At 45.8% G+C, this 16,302-nt stretch overlaps 1 pseudogene; it reads left to right on the top strand.

Annotated features, from left to right (window-relative positions):
- Window positions 1-2,358: 2,358 nt before the first annotated feature.
- The window catches only part of LOC105531692, a 20,983-nt pseudogene continuing 7,039 nt past the window's right edge, over window positions 2,359-16,302 (top strand).

Here is a 16,302-nt window from a genome sequence, read left to right as displayed (position 1 = left end):
TTTCAGTTCTACATTTTCATCTGGTTCTTTTTTATAACTTCTATTTTTTCCCTCAGATTTTTAATTTTTTCATTCGTTTTAAGATAATTTATAACTTGAAGCATTTTATGATGCTACTTTAAAATCCTTGTCAGATAATCTCAAATCTGATTCATCTTGGTGTTGGTGTCAGCTGCCTGTCTTTGCTCCTTTGAGTTGAGATTTTTTATTTTGGTTCTTGGCATAAATGGTGAGTTTTTAATTATATCTTGGATATCTTGTCTGTTATGTCAGGAGAGTCTGGGTCCTATACAAATATTTCATATTAGCAGTCAGTTACCCTATTTAGGTTTAGCACATGCATCTCGCCTTACCTTATGGACTCTGGTTCCAATGTCAGTTTAATTTTCAGAGCCTTTGGTCTGCTTGGCTTCTCTGGTGCTGCTGGATATCCCATTGGTCCCTGAAGATGCTGCCTGAGTGGGAAGAAGGGCTTTCCCTTGTCGTGGAAATTGAGTTTCTTTCAGTGGGTGGTGTCCCCCCACCTGTACTCCCCCTATTCCTTGGTATTTCTGGGTAGGGAAGGCAATTCTCTTAAAGAGCAAGAACGTGGTGAGAAGAGAAGATAATCTAGGAGCAAGCCTTGAGGAACCTCAGCATTTAAACATTGTAGTGGAGGAGCTGCTGGCAATAGAAAAGGAGGGACAGGATTGCAGAAGGGCTGGGAGTGAGTATTTCAGAACAACAGAGGAGAGTATTTCAAGAAGGAGAGCATGGACAGCCATGCCAAAGGCTGTTGAAAAGTCATGTAGGATGAACACTGAAAAGTTTCCACTGGATTAGGCTACATAGTGGTCATCGGCTAGAGCAATTTTGATGGAGAGGTAAGGGTGGAGGCCAGAGTGAAACAGTTTGGAAGTTTAGACGCCCCCTCTAGTTAAGGCTACCTTGGTAGCAAAGCCACATTTCCAGCATGGAAAGTGAGAGGGGAATGATGCCTAGAAATCAAAGGCATCTCTGCATGAACTAAGGAGGAACTAATGCAACTGTAGGAGAGGAGCAGGAGGAAGCTGCCACAGTCTGCATTAAACAGATGTGAGCTTCTCTGGCCCCCAGAGTCACTGGCACCATCCTCCGGGGCTCTGCCCCATTCTACTCTCCAGTTCTCAGGGTCCACCACTGCTCACTGCTGCCCACACAGATCCAGCATCCCTGCAGCCCTCCCCTCTCTGCCAAGGGGTTACCATGCCATTATGGATTATCTGGCTCGTCTTCCCCAGAACTGTCAAGGTTCCCATTTCACCAACCAATGAATGCAAATGTTTAAAGAATATAACAGCTACTTTTAGAAGGGAATCATCTCCAGAATGATTTTAAAAGTCACTGCCTGTTATAGGAACATTCGTCGAGAGAAAAAGAAATCACCAATTTAGTCTCCCTGGACTGGACAGCAATTCTGAGACATTGGCTATCTAAATCATTTCCCCCAAACCCACCAAATGAACACAAAGAAGGAAAAGTAATGACTGTTTTTACATGTTTAGTTGGTGAGTTTTATCACAAGCACATTAAGTTTAGCTAGGTTAACACAGATAGAGTAGAATTCTATTTATGCAATAAGAAGACTTTATAGCCATTGCAACTACCTTGCAGGCAGTGTACAAATACCCTTCTCAAGGACCTTTGAAAAGTGAGGTGAAACGGAAGGTGTTGAGATTATTCGCAAATGTGGGTTCTATTCTCAAACTGGCACCAATAAGATGGGTTACTGTAAATATTTGACATAATTATCTGGATCTTGTTTATCATTTGAAAAAGTGCATTAAATCATTCCTAAGGTGCATTTTAGCTCTAATATTATAAGAGTTTTCATACACTTTTACTATTTAAAATGATTAAAGAGTCATGGGCTGTAACCACTTGCTATTACCTTTTTTTGTTGTTTTTTAATTTGAGACAGAGTCTCACTCTGTTACCCAGGCTGGAGTGCAGTGGTGCAATCTCAGCTCACTGCAACTTCCACCTCCCAGGTTCAAGTGATTCTCCTGCCTCAGCCTTCCGAGTAGCTGGGATTACAGGTGCGTGCCACTACTACCGGCTAATAAAAATTTGTGTTTTTAGTAGAGACAGGGGTTTTGCCATGTTGGCCAGGTTGGTGTCGAACTCCTGACCTCAGGTGATCTGCATGCCTTGGCCTCCTAAAGTGCTGGGATTACAGGTGTGAGCCACCACGCCCAGCTTAGCTGTTAACGTTTTCTAGAGTTTACTTTTTGATCACAGCCCCACCCAAAATTGTTAAATGCTTTCCATCGGGAATTGTGTTGTATGGAAGTTTCCAGAAAAGCAGGGACACTGCTTTCTCAGTCAACTGCCACAGCGATGGCCTACTACAGGTATGCTCCCAGTAGGAGTACCTGGCTGTCAGATGAAGAAGGTACGAGACAATGTGGGCTACCTTCCAGGGAAGCCTAACCCAGGCAAGGAACGACTAGCAGAGCTGAACGCTTGTCTGGCTTCCTCTCTCTCCTCCTGCCTCTCTTTTCCTTCCTCTCTTTGTGAAAGGGGGCAAAACAATACTGCGCGAGATAATGCCCGTAAACCCGTAAACCCTGGGCATTATCATGATAGCCCAGCATGGAGAAGCCCAGCGTGGTGACCTCCTGGGGGAAAAAGCAGCCAGCACAGCAGCCCCAGCCCATGGAGCATATTCCCACAGGGCAGCCTGGGAACCAGGACCCGCCTCATGCCCAGACTCCCGTGGGTGGGCCCAGTCCTCACTGCCTTCCCCCTTCTGTCAACTGCTAGCTAGAGGCCTTTTCCCCCTGCGGAGCCTAAGATGCATCCAGCCCATTCCAAGCCAGTCGCTTTGATACTGCACATTTTATTCCCCTTAAATATATTCACGGCAGCAACAAAGCTTTCAGCACAGAGCAGATGCAGTTCAGAGCAGAGTGAGCTGGAACGTGGTTTTTTTCTAGAGTCCAGAGGCTCTCCTGGACATCATCTGCCCCGCAGCCTTGCTCCAAACCTGGGTGGCACATAGGTCCCAGGCGCCCAGTGGTCAGACTCACATTTTTCTCTCTCATTCTTTCTGTTCCTTTACAGAGATTTCTCAGGATTCTCTTGTTCCGTTCCACGGAGGATCCTCGAGGTGGCCTATATTGTATAGAACCTGGATTGAGAGGCCGCTCACCCCACTGGGCAGAATGATCATTTCAAAATGGAATTCTAAGGGCACGTGGTTAGCGTATGAAAGGCCCAGACATGGGCATTCATTGGTAAGTCGGCTGTGACAGCAGCCATCCCTGCACAAAACATTTTCCCCTTGAAAAATCTCACGCAAGTTCAAAATAGCTTTACACAATACTTGTGCTTCTCCCAGAGATGATTTTTTTCTTTTTCTTTTTTTTTTTTTTAATCCTTGACCTACTTTTCCTCTATGTGCAATATACCTAATGAGTAATAACGACTTCAGAGAGGGTAGCAGCAGGGGAAACAAAGCTGAACGAATGCCTTGAGAGAATGACTCTGAAGCCCTCAGACTCAACAGACTTTCTTCTCAGGGCCAAAACAAGGGCGTCTGTCTGAACTGCAGGTTTGCTGAAGATTCCTACGGCTGGATGATGCCCCGGCTACACAGTCAGGATATCACAGAGGTGGCTAGCAGCAGAGCCAGACAGAGAGGCTGACACACACATGCACACACTCACACTCGCATGCACACACATGTTCACAAACCCACCCGATCCCCACCCAAGCTAGACGGTGCTGCAAAGAGAATGCTTTGGGGTCTGGAACGTTCACTGCCATCTAAAAATGCTCTTCTAAAACAGACTCTGTCCATGACGGGATCCGCACAGAAAGGGAACAGGCTTCTCCGCCTCTGGAGTCATAAACCCAAACCCCAGAAGGCTCGGGGGAGGAGAGAAGTGGCCGCAGACTTCACTCACACACCGCTCTCCAGTCTGTGCACAGGGAAAACAGCTGCTGCCTCAGCCCCTGAGCGTATGTCAGTCCCTTTGAATGGGAAATCAGAAAAGGTGTCCTTCTAAGCCGGAGATGGGATTCTTGGGAATTGCATGAATAAGCGTCTCTTCTCTCCAAACTATCAGCCACCTTTCTTCAGCAAGATTTTTGCCCCAAGCAGGCCTCCGTGATGGGGGGAACATGCAGAGCTGCACTTGCTGAGTCTCTGTCAGGAGCAGGCACTGGGCTGGGGTGATGTCGAACCTCGCAGACGAGTTCAAATCCCACCTCCGGCAGCTATGGGCTATGAAGTCCTAGGCAAGTCACCTTCTTGAACCCTAATTTCCATTCCTGTTAAAAGATGATAATAACATCTGACTTCAGTGTGGTGAGGGTTAGTGATAACTGATATGAAACCACTTCACACATTGAGAGAGAACGCTCTCGATAAATGGTAGCTATGGTGATAAGCAAGACACGGTCCCTGCATTCAGGGAGATGCAATTCGGTGGCCTTGAGGTCAGCTACAAGGCTGCTGAGATTGAGCTGGACCCTGAGTCTTCCTCAGCCCATGACTAGGGCCAGGAAGCAAAGCTGTGTGTAGCAGGTGTGGCAGAATGATTGCATTTCAGCTCCAATTTCTCATACCCAATTTTTCAGCAAGCAGTTTGCTTGACTTTACCCTGCCCCCCTGGCTTTTGTTTTTCTGGAACCCTAAGCTTCTCAAAGGAGAGAGCGAGCACGAGAGCGAGCGAGCACCTAGTTCTGGAAAAGAATAGGTTAGAGGCTCTCATGAGGATAGATCCTCAGAGGAGAAACACTGTGTGTCCTCCGGGGGCATGACCCCAGCCCTTGTGGCTGCCAGCATCATCTGAGGGCCTTGGTCCCTGTGGCCTGGAAGCAGCAGTCTCCCCGCCTGTAAAGGACCCCGTGCATGGAGATAATGAGCTCCTCAGAGGCAACTCCAGGATCTGAAGGGCTGTGGCCTCACCCCTATTTTCTGCCACTTTAAAAGCTGCCTGGTTCTTGTGCCACCCTGGGGGATGGAGGTTTGGGGGGGTTGAATAAGGATGGCAGGTAAATATTAGGCCTCTAAGTCAGATTCAACTTGCTTATTCCCACACCTGTGCTCACCTCTGGGAGGCACCAGGTTCTCTTCCTGACTGAGGGAGCTGAGTCTTCCAAGGGCTTCTGCCTCCTCCGGAAGCGGGAGGCATATGCAGACCTCGGCTCCCCAAGCTGGGTCAAGGAAAATGACCTCTTTCCACGCTTCAACTTCCTGGAAGCTCAGGGAAGTCAGGGCCTGTCTCCTGGCTCGGCAAACACAGCAGGTCTCATTCAAATACAGCGAGACTACCCCTGCCAGCCCCCTGCCCACAGTGCTCGTGTGGTAGGTGCAAGGCTGCATTGACTCCAGCTTTGTCCTCTCCCCACCGCTGTGCCCATTCCTGACCCTCCTGGGCCAGCTTCAGGTCTCTGGGGCCAGGCGTACCCAGAGTACACCCTTGCTGACCCCTGCCTCGGTATTGGTGCCACTGCAGAGCCAGCAGGCAGGAGGAGCCAACTGGTAGGGGAATAGCAGGGCACAGGAGGGAAGAGGAGGAGCTGGAACATCTGCCCTGGGACCAGAGGTCTCCACGCAGAGAAGTGCAGCTGGATTAGTTTGCTAGGGCTGCCATGACAGGGTGCCAGGCAGGGCAGTTTAAACAACATTTATTTCTCCCACAATTCTGGAGGCTGGAAGTTCAACATCAAGGTGTCAGCAGGACTGGTTTCCTCTGAGGCCCCTCTCCTTGGCTCGCAGACGGCCATCTTCATGTTCTCATAGGGAGATCAGTCATACTGGATTAGGACCCACCCTTGTGACCTCATTTTACCTTAACCACCTCTTTCAGGACCCACTCTCCACATACAGTCACAATCGGTGGGTACTGGGGCTTAGGACTTCACCAGGTGAATTTGTTGGGGGACAACATTCAGCCTATAACAGGATCACTGACTGAAATCCTAAGGGGCTGCATGATTTTATTTTCCTCATGGAGAAAGGATCCAGGCCTTCTAGAAAGTTTCACCTTGTTTCTTCTTGGTTTGTTCTGTTGTGTAATTAGGGAAAATATTAGGAAAAAAAGGAAGGAGTCATTTTATATATATATATACACACACACACACACACACACACACACACACACACACGCATGTGTTATCATTTTCATTCAATAAAAATATATATTTTTATTATTTTTTATTTTATTTATTTTTGCGAGAGCGTCTGGCTCTGCCACCCAGGCTGGAGTGCAGTGACGTGATCATGACTCACTGCATCCTCAGCCTCCTGAGCAGCTGGAATCACAGGCATGTACCACCACACCCAGCTCTTTTTTTTTTTTTTTTTGCCGGTGGGGAGTGGAGAGACAAGCTCTTACTATGCTGCCTAGGCTGGTCTTGAACTCCTGGGCTCAAGTCATACTCCTGCCACGGCCTCCCAAAGTGCTAGGATTACAGGCATGAACCACTGTGCCTGGTCTCTTGTGTGTTTTTAGTTGACTTCGAAGAGACCAAATAGCCCCAACCAGACTGTTTTCCAGCTACAAGTGAGGACAGGTTCCTGCTAACTGACTCTCCTGAGGTATCTTTTTTTTTTTTTTTTAGCCCACAGATCAGTGTCTTAACCCCACCCGCTCTGAGATCACCATTCCTTTCACAGGTTTAGCCTTAGACCACCTCTGCTCCCCTTCTCTCCTCCATCCCTTCAGGAGGGGAGACCCCATCCCACCCTGGGAGTTGGCCCATGGAAGGATAGCTGATCGCACCCCCAAGTGGGGTTAGACCATCACTTTGCTACTTCTTATCTCAGCATCGGATCAGCGCTTTCATTAGAATAGGGCCCTACTGTGTGCTCAATTTCCAAAACCTCTCAGATACGTTTGATCTTCGTGTCTGCGGGAGGAGGAAGGAAATGAACTTTTACTGAGCCTGCCCCACATTTTAGGTTTATTGTTAGTGGCTTTTTGCATCTGTGGTTTCTTTAATCATCATGTCAACCTATGGCATGATTGTGTATCAAAAAAAAAAAAGTTATTATTCTGTGTAACCCTCAACTCAACCGCACCCTACTGATGTGCTGCAGAGCGTGGGGTGCAGTACCAGAGACATCTGAATATTAATCTACAGAACACATTGAGCTACAAGTCACGTTGATCTATAGAACAAAGGGCATGGAGAGCTCAGGAAGAAGAAAATATTTGAGAGTGTGGCAGGGGCTGGTGGGGAGTGGAGAGAGAGCCGGTATCCTGTGGAATACAACTTTGAGGAGAGTTTTAGAAAGCCCTGCTAGGGATGGCTGGTGCATTCCCCTCCTTGCTTTGTTATAAAAGAAGATTTCTGACTTGCCTATTTGTGTTTCCTTGGTGGGTATCAGAGTTCAGGTCCTGGGCTTGTTACATTCAGGTACAGTTGCTATGAGCACCATTTTATAAATGAGGAAACTGAGGCTCAAAGAGATGAAGTCATTGTTGGTCAGTGAAAGACCCACAGATTAACTTCTCGTTTGTCTAACTGCAGTCACCTGACTGGTTCTTCCTGCCCACGGTGCAGACACAATCAGTTCACTGAGGTCGTGGCATTGCAATAGGGAAAGAGTTTAACCGGCATGAGGCTGACCCACGTGGGAGAACAGGAGATATCGCTCAAATCAGTCTCTTCAAAGGCTTGGCTATTAAGGTTTTTTGGATAATTTTGTGGACGGGAGCTAGGGAATGGCTGCTGCTGATTGGTTGGGGATGAAATCACAAGGGTGTGGAAAATGGTCCTCGTGCACTGAGTCTGCCTCTGTGTGGGGGCCACAAGACCTGTTGAGCCATGAGTCATGAGTCCTGGTGGGGTCAGTCTAAAAGATATCTCAAAAACCAATCTTAAGTTCTACAAGAGCGATGTTATTTATAGAAGCAATTGGAAAAGTCACAAATCTTGTGACCTCTGGCCACATGATCCCTGAGCAGTAAGGGATTATAGAAACTATGCCTGTCTTGTCAGAATTCAGGCCCCTCTCATAATCCTAACCTTGCGGCCTTTCATTAGTTTACAAAGGTGGTTTAGTTTGGGGAAGGGCTATTATCACCTTTGCTTTAAATGTAAACTATAAACTAAATTCCTCCGAAAGTTAGCTTGTCCTATGCCCAGGAATGACCAAGGACAGCTTGGAGAGCAGAAGCAAGATGAGGCGACCTATGTCAGATTTCTTACTGCCATAATTTTTGCAAAGTCAATTTCCTAACCACAAAGGCTGTTTTGCAATGTAGTACATAGTCAACACTTCATTAATATTTATTTGAGCCCATTTACTTTTTCACATTTTGGCCAATTAGGAAACAGAGGCACTACTGAGTATTTGGCATTCCCTAGGCCAACCAGCCTTCTGAAGTCCTCGGAGGTGAGAGGACCACCTCCTCCTCTTGGCACCAACTGTGCTGTGCTTTGCACACAGAGTTTCATCAATTCCTGGCATCTCCATCTAACCCCCTCTTCTTAACTTGGGCCGGACCATCTTAAGTCTCAGGAAGGATGTCATCCATTGATTTTACCCTGTAGAATGCACACACAGTTACTCTGTGATTTTTCACATTCTCAAGTATTTCTCACTTGCTTTTTATCAACAATGATGTAATAAGGCACACTTCTGTAAGTTCTGTTTCCAGGGAGAAGAATGGAAGCTTTGATTTCCTCTCTCAGCTTGACCAGAAAAAAACAGGTCCTAAAAGCCAGCATTCTTTAACTCCAATGCTAATAATTCCCACTCCTTATTGTGTTTTTAAACCAAAGGGTCAGGTGAAAAAGTAAAGCAAAAATTGCCCCAGAAATCCAAAGAGGGTGGATCTCACATTCAGAGGCCTGCAGGGAACAAAGCCCTGCAGGGATAGATGATGAGGCCTCCCGCACTGAAGGATGCCAGCTGGAGTCAATGCGGCTGAGTGCTGCACTTACCTCCCAGGGAACAGTGCTCTCCTGACCTTGAGCTCCTCCTTCCTCCCACAGGGGATGCCTGAGGGAAGAGGCAGAAAGAAAACTGCCCAAGCAGAGCTCAGACTCTGTCACCTTCTAGCAGAGCTGACTTAGGAAACAGCAAATTGTGAGCTATAATTTCAGGGATGCTTGGAAGACACACTTCCACAAGCTAAATTATTTCTAGATTTTCCACCATCAATGATTATTTCTTGGGTTGATGGATTATCTTCCATCAAAGTGCAAATGTACCTTGAAAGGTATCACTTGTGCACAGGGAGAACTAATGAGTAGATGGCAGATTTTGGAACTAGACCTCTGTTCTTATCTTGGTTCTTCCATCTCCTACCTGTGTGACCTTGTGTCAGTACCTGACCTCTCTGAGCATGGGTGTGCTCAGGTGACCCTGCCTCATAGAGGTAATGGACTTAAAACCACTCAGACATAATGCATGCTGGAGAAATACTGGCTGCATCCCATCCAATTTAATATGTTGTGTTACAATTTTCATTCAATTCCATATAGTTTTAAATTTCCTTTGAGAACATTGTAATTCAGAGCCTAAACTCTGAGAGTTAGACTGTCAGGATTTAAATGCCACCACCTCTGCCACTTGCTACCTGCAAGACCTTGGGCAAGTGAATTAATGGTTCTGGGCCTCAGTTTTCTTATATGTAAAATGGAATCAAAATTGTACCTCCCTCATAAGATTGTGGAGACCAATGACTTGATACAGATAAAGCACTTGGAACAGTGGGTGACACTTACTCCTACTACATGAGTATATATTATCCTTAAGCCATCAGTCATTGCCTCTTTCATGTGAATTACCTCATGAGCACATTTCTGTTCTGATAGTTAAGCTAAGTGTTTTAAAGAAAACTACATTTTTTTAAATGTAAATGTTAAGTGGATAAATATTCCCTTTTCTCTTTTGGATTCTTTCCCTTTAGATGTCTTTGGTACATTCATTCTCCTTCTTTTCCAATCCCCCAACCCCCAAACCAAAAAACTCCACTGTTTACCTGTTAAAATGACTTACCGTATGAAGTTATAGAACCCAGCAGACATGCCCAAGACAAGATCAAGGCAGCTGGAAGACTACCTCAGAGATGAGCCAGCTACATGATACGTCCTGTACATCTTTAACTTAGTAGTGCCTAGAGAGTTAGGGCAAAAAATACTGCCCTCACTGGCCAGATGATGCTGAAGCGTCTAGGGGACTTGGGATCACTTCCTTGTGTTCTTACCACTGTCCCCAAAGACATGTCTGACTTGTGAAAAATGAAAAAAGTGGCCTGGCTACAAGCTAAGAGGGTCAGATTTGACCTAGTGTTATTTTTTTTCAAACAGTGCCCCTTGGCTCTCTGGCGTTTGTGGGTTGAACTCTAAGGATTCTTTAAAATAAAGCCTAATTATTGAAAATAAAGTTCCATGACAGAACTCAGTGTCTCATTTCATTTTACCAGACCCTCCCCCAGCAGCCAATCTATAAAATAGAGAAAATTTGTTATTGGCACAGTCATACCCCCTCTTTTTCATCTCTCTGATGTGGGCAGGACAAGCCTTGGGGTGCCTGCCTCTCCCATAGTCCTCTTCCCATGAGTTCCTCCCACCGTGAGCTGCCATGTTAGAACCATGATCATGTGACCACATACATGGCCACAGCTGATTGGACAGTGGATAGACAGCAGGGCCAGTGCCTATTCTGCAGACTCATTCCTTGGGCAGTATAAATATGAAACAGAGAGGGGCAACTGAGTGCTTGGTCATGGGAAAATAAACTCAACCTCCATCAGAGAGAAGTAATACTCAGAAGCCATGAGCTGGAGAATCTGTGAATAGGCAGAGGCTGTAACTAGCAGAGGCCAGGAGGTAGAGGAAAGAGAAAGAGTAGGTTGCAAGCAGTCATAGTGATAGGGACAGGAGGAAGGGAAATTCTGGGCAGAAGAGGGTGGGTCCCCAGTGAGGGTCCCACCCCCAAGCCTGGAATCACAGCCCAAAGTGAGAACATGCATTCTTGTTTTCCTGCTCAAATGTTGCACTTTCCAAAACCACCCATGGCCTGCCCTGTCTCCTATCTTCTGCCCATAAAAACCCTAGGCTGCACTGGCAGAGAGGAGAAGAGGAGAAGTGCAGGATGTCGGAGATTACAGTTGGACGTCAGGGAGAAGCAGTTTGACTTCAGAGGGATGGCTTGATGGCATTGCTTCAGACAGGAGTCTGGCTGGGGATGACTGGACTCCAGGGGAAGATCACCTTCCCACTCCATCCCCCTTCCAGCTCCCCTTCCTGCTGAGAGTCACTTTCATCGGCAATAAAATCTTTTGCATTCACCAACCTTTAATTCATTTGTACAATCCGATTTTTCCTGGACAGTGAACAAAAGCTCGGGTACCATAGGTGCGGAGGCAAAAGATTGTCACACTGACCCTCTGCCCTCACTGGCAGAAAGCAGCCACCTCACGTGAAAAGGCAGAAGGCTCACTGAGTTGTTAACACTTAAATTGTTCATAGACAGCAAAGCTGAAAGAGCGCTGACTGGAACACTCCTTCTGGGTCTTTGGGGGTCATGGATATTCCCTGCTAGATGCTGCTGCAAGGCCTACATGGAGTTTTGCTTCTGCTGGCACCCAAAAGACTCACCCTGGCTCCCACACCCACTCACCTGCATGCTCCCTCTATGAGGGGTTGAGTACAATGGGTTCAAGAGAGTGGAGTTCAGTGGCACCAAAGCAGCGGCTAGCTCCAGTGCCTGCACTCTGGTTCCCACCCACGAAGGGGTCAGGGAAAATTTCCTGCTTCAATACGGGCAATGGAAGAAAGACCCTTAAGAGCTGAGTAAAGGTAAGGGCTAAGGGCATCAGAGGGCTCCTGCTGCTGAGGTGATGATCACCCTAAGACTACCCTTCCTGGATCACTTTCCTATTCCCATGAGGCCTGACTGTAAAAATACTTCTGGGGTCCCTTTGAAGCTTGTGCATGTCATCTATATTCCATCCTTTACTCCAGAGCTGCCCTTATAATAAACACAGCTCACTCAAGCAACCACAGTACAGCTCAGTTTCTTAAAACCTAAGACTAACACACCTATTGTATGAACCTCTGGGTACTTCTGCTCCCCTACGCTTACCTAAGTACCATGCACAACCCAGCTGCCAATTAGCCCCCATTGGGCCACTTGAGGTTCTACAAATGACCCATCTTTCAAGACCCTGTGAAATAAATTGGAAATTATCATCTTTCAGGTGCTGAAACTGGCAAGTGTCGGAGAGGTGGGTGATGTGTGGTGTTTGGGGCCAGAAGACATAGCCAGTGACCTTCTACCACACTGCATTGAAAAGCTCTCTATTCTGCCTCCTGAAAGCCCAGCCCTGCACAGCTCCCAACCTGGTAGATTAGGGCTGGAAAGGTAACCTAACAAGAGTTTGTCTTAAGGTGGTAGAGAGAGAAAAGAAAAATCTCCACTAGCTGGCTGTTCTCCCATCTCTCTCCCTCTTCTTCGCCCTCCCTATTCCCTGAGACACAATGATATTGAAATTAGGCCAGTTAATAACCCTACAATGGCCTCTGAATGAGTGAAAGAAAGGGTCACATGTCTCTTACTTTAAATTAAAAGCTAGGAATTATTAACTTTAATGAGGAAGGCATATTGAAAGCCAAGACAGGCTGAAAGCTATGACTCTTGCACCAGTCAGTTGTGAGTGCAAAAGAAAAGTTCTTGAAGAAAATGAAAAGTACTACTCCAAGGAACACATGAAGATTTAAAAAAAAGTGAAACCTTATTATTAGCCTTATTGCTGATATGGAGAAAGCATGAATGGTCTGGATAAAGGATCAAACCAGTCACAACATTCCCTTAAGCTGAAACCTAATCCAGGGCAAGGCCCTAACTCTCTTCAGTTCTGTGAAGGCTGAGAGAGATGAGGAAGCTGCAGGAGAAAAGTTGAAAGCTAGCAGAGATCAGTTCATGAGGTTTAAGGAAAGAAGCTTTCTTTCTAACAGAAAAGTACAGAAGCAGCAGCAAGTGCTGATGTAGAAGCTGTAGCAAGTTATCCAGAAGATCAAACTGAGATATTGATGAAGGTGGTTACACTCAACAACAGATTTTCAAGGTAGACGAAATGGCCTTCTGTTGGAATAAGACACTGTCTACGTCTTTCAGAGCTAGAGAGAAGTCAATGCCTGGCTTCAAAGCTTCAAAGGATGGGATGACTCTCTTGTTAGAAGCTAATGCAGCTGGTGACTTTAAGTTGAAGTCAATGCACATTTACCATTCCCAAAATGCTAGGGGCCTTAAGAATGACGTTAACTCTTAGCCTTTACTTTCTGCTGTAAAAAATTAAAAGAAAAAGAAAAAAAAAGAAAAGAATTATGTGAACTCTACTCAATGTTTTATAAGTGGAATAACAAAGCCTGGCTGACAGCACATCTGTTTACAGCATGGTTTACTGAATTTTTTGAGTCCACTCTTAAGACTTACTGCTCAGAAAAAGAGATTCTTTTCACAACATTATGGCTTATTGACAATAGACTTGGTTACCCAAGAGCTCCAATGGAGACGTCAAAGGAGATTAATGTTGTTTTCATGCTTGCTAACACAGCATCCATTTTGCAACTCATAAGATCAAGGAGTCGTTTCAACTTCGAAATCTTATTTAAGAAATTCATTTCATAAGGCTGTAGTTGCCATAAATAATGATTCCTCTGATGGATCTAGGCAAAGTAAACTGAAAATTTGGAAAACATTCATCACTCTGGATACCATTAAGAACATTTGTGGTTCATGAGAGAAGGTGAAAATATCAACACTGGCCAGGCATGGTGGATCCTAACACTTTGTGAGACTGAGGTGAGAGGGCTGCTTGAGCCCAGGAGTTTGAGACCAGCCTGGGCAACAGAGGGAGGCCTTGTTATCTCAAAAACAAACAAACAAACAAACAAACCCCACAACATTAATAGGAGTTCGAAACAATAGATGACTTTGAGGGGTTCAAGACTTCAGTGGAGGAAATAACTGCAGATGTGGTAGAAATAGCAAGAAAACACCAGAGAACTAGAATTAGAAGTGGAGTCTGAAGATGTGACTGAATTGCTGCAACTTCTTGATAAAACTTGAATGAATGAAGAGTAGCTTCTTATTGAACAAAGAAAGTGGTTTCTTGAGATAGAATCTACTCCTGGTGAAGATGCTGTGAACATTGTTGAAATTCAACAAAGTATTCAGAATATTCCTAAACTTAATTACTAAGGCAGCAGCAGAGTTTGAGAGTATTGAGCCCAATTTTTTGGGGAAAAAAAAAAGTTATTCTGTGGATAAAATGCTCTCAAACAGCATCACATGCTACAGAGAAATTTTTCGCAACAGGAAGAGCCAATGGATACAGTAAAGTTCATTGTTGTCTTATGTTAAGAAATTGCCACAGTGACCCACAAATTAATCAACCACCACCCTGATCAATCAGCAGCCATCAACATTGAGGGAAGACTGTCCACAAGCAAAAAGAATATGACTGGCTGAAGGCTCACTTGATCACTAGCAATTTTTAGCAATAAGGTATCTTTTAAAGTTAAGGTATTTAGACTGGTTTTCTAGACATAATGCTATCGCATACTGAATAAACCACAGTATAGTGTAAACATAACTTTCATGCGTTTAACATAACTGGGAAACAAACTTGTCTGATTCACTTGATTGCAGTGGTCTGGACCTGAACCCTCAGTATCTTCCAGGTATGCCTGTACTTTCTCCACGGTTTTGTCCTTTAGCCTCCTTGTGGGAAATGGGAGAAATCACAGCTAAAGCACACTGAGCTGATGCTATTGCACCAAGCTATTACCATGTCCCGGGCATTGTCCTGAGTGTTTATCACATCCTGATCCTCACAGGAACCCTATGAGGTTGGCCCATATTGGCCCCATTTAGGGATGCGACGATTGAGGCACAGAAAGATAACTTTTCGAAGACGGCACAGCTAGGAAGCCACAGAACTGAGATGTGAACCTGCAGAACCAACTTTAAAGGCCTGGACTCATCTTCAGGAGTAACTACAGGATAAAAGCCCTCATTGCCCAACTGTGTGGGTCCAGGGAGCTCAGGGCTCTTCAGAGACAGACAAGGTGGGCATTTTTTTTTCAAAGTTTTTGAAGTTTCCTCCCAAACATACTATCTAGTGTCTGCCTGATATTCCATCATATAAATATACCATCATTTCAAACCATTTTCCTGATGTGAAACATTTATGCTGTTCCCAAGTCTTCAGTATTTTGGACAGGAATGCCTTTGTACCTACTTCATGGTCTGGTGATCCCTCTCCTTCCTTTTAAACTCTCTGCAGCCTCTCTGGGTAACCTGTTGTGGTGGACCACACCTCTTCATCCTCCTCCGTACTGCCCACCACCTGTGAACAGAACACACAGCAGAGATTCAGCAGCAGCCTCTACCTATCACAGCAGGGTTGCCAGGCAAAGTAGAGGAGGCCCAGTTATATTTGAATTTCAGCTAAGTGAGCAATAATTTTTAGTATAAGTATGTCCCCAGTATTTCAGGGGATATACTTATACTAAAGATTGTTTTCTAGTTTATCTACAATCCAAATTTAACTGGGCATCCTGTGTTTTTCTGGCAAAACCATCTCAGAGGGCTGGCTTCTTCCTGCAACAGCAGTTTTAATCAGCTGAGCACTTTATTTCGTTTTTGCCACAGAAGAATTGATTGCCTTTTCCTCTGCTCAGGGTGGGGCAATGGGGCGCTGCTGCATTTTAAGAATTGAAAATGCTTCAGTGCTTGCAACTTTCCCAAGCCGGTCTTCCCAGCCTCAGAATTGCTGCTGTTACTTCCCTGCTTGGTTTAGGTTCTGAGGCCAGATTTGCCACATCCATCCCTTAGGCATTGAGAACTTATGTTTGCTTCCATCGGGGTTGTGTTCAGGAACCTCTCCTGGGCTAACTGGCATCTGGGGTCAGAGTGAGGTGGATGAGGAGAAACGCATCAGCCCTTGGCCCCTGGATACTCCGCCAGTGGCTTCATACCTGGGAGTCACAGACCCTGCTGAGTGAAGGTCAGCCACACTGGACAGTCCTTTTGAGAACCGGCTTTTTAACCAGCAGAGACAGAGTGGTCACCAACAGAACATCAGGCCTTGATGATTGGACGACTTAGCACAAAAGAAGGTGGGAGGGAGGACAGAGGACAGGTAAGCCTGCTTGGTCTCCTGTGGTGGTCCAGCAGAAGTACAGAAGTGTCCAGAGTGCTCCCAAACGGAGTCAAGCTGCATCTGCTCCAGGAAGCCTTTCTTGATAGGAACAGGGGGGCAGTATCCTCTCATTTATCCCCCACCTCTCCCAGAGGGCATGCCT

The sequence above is a fragment of the Mandrillus leucophaeus genome, unplaced genomic scaffold (genome assembly GCF_000951045.1).
Source record: "Mandrillus leucophaeus isolate KB7577 unplaced genomic scaffold, Mleu.le_1.0 Scaffold9, whole genome shotgun sequence".
In the NCBI taxonomy this organism is placed as follows: Eukaryota; Metazoa; Chordata; class Mammalia; order Primates; family Cercopithecidae; genus Mandrillus; species Mandrillus leucophaeus.
This window is presented reverse-complemented; position numbering and strand designations above follow the sequence as displayed.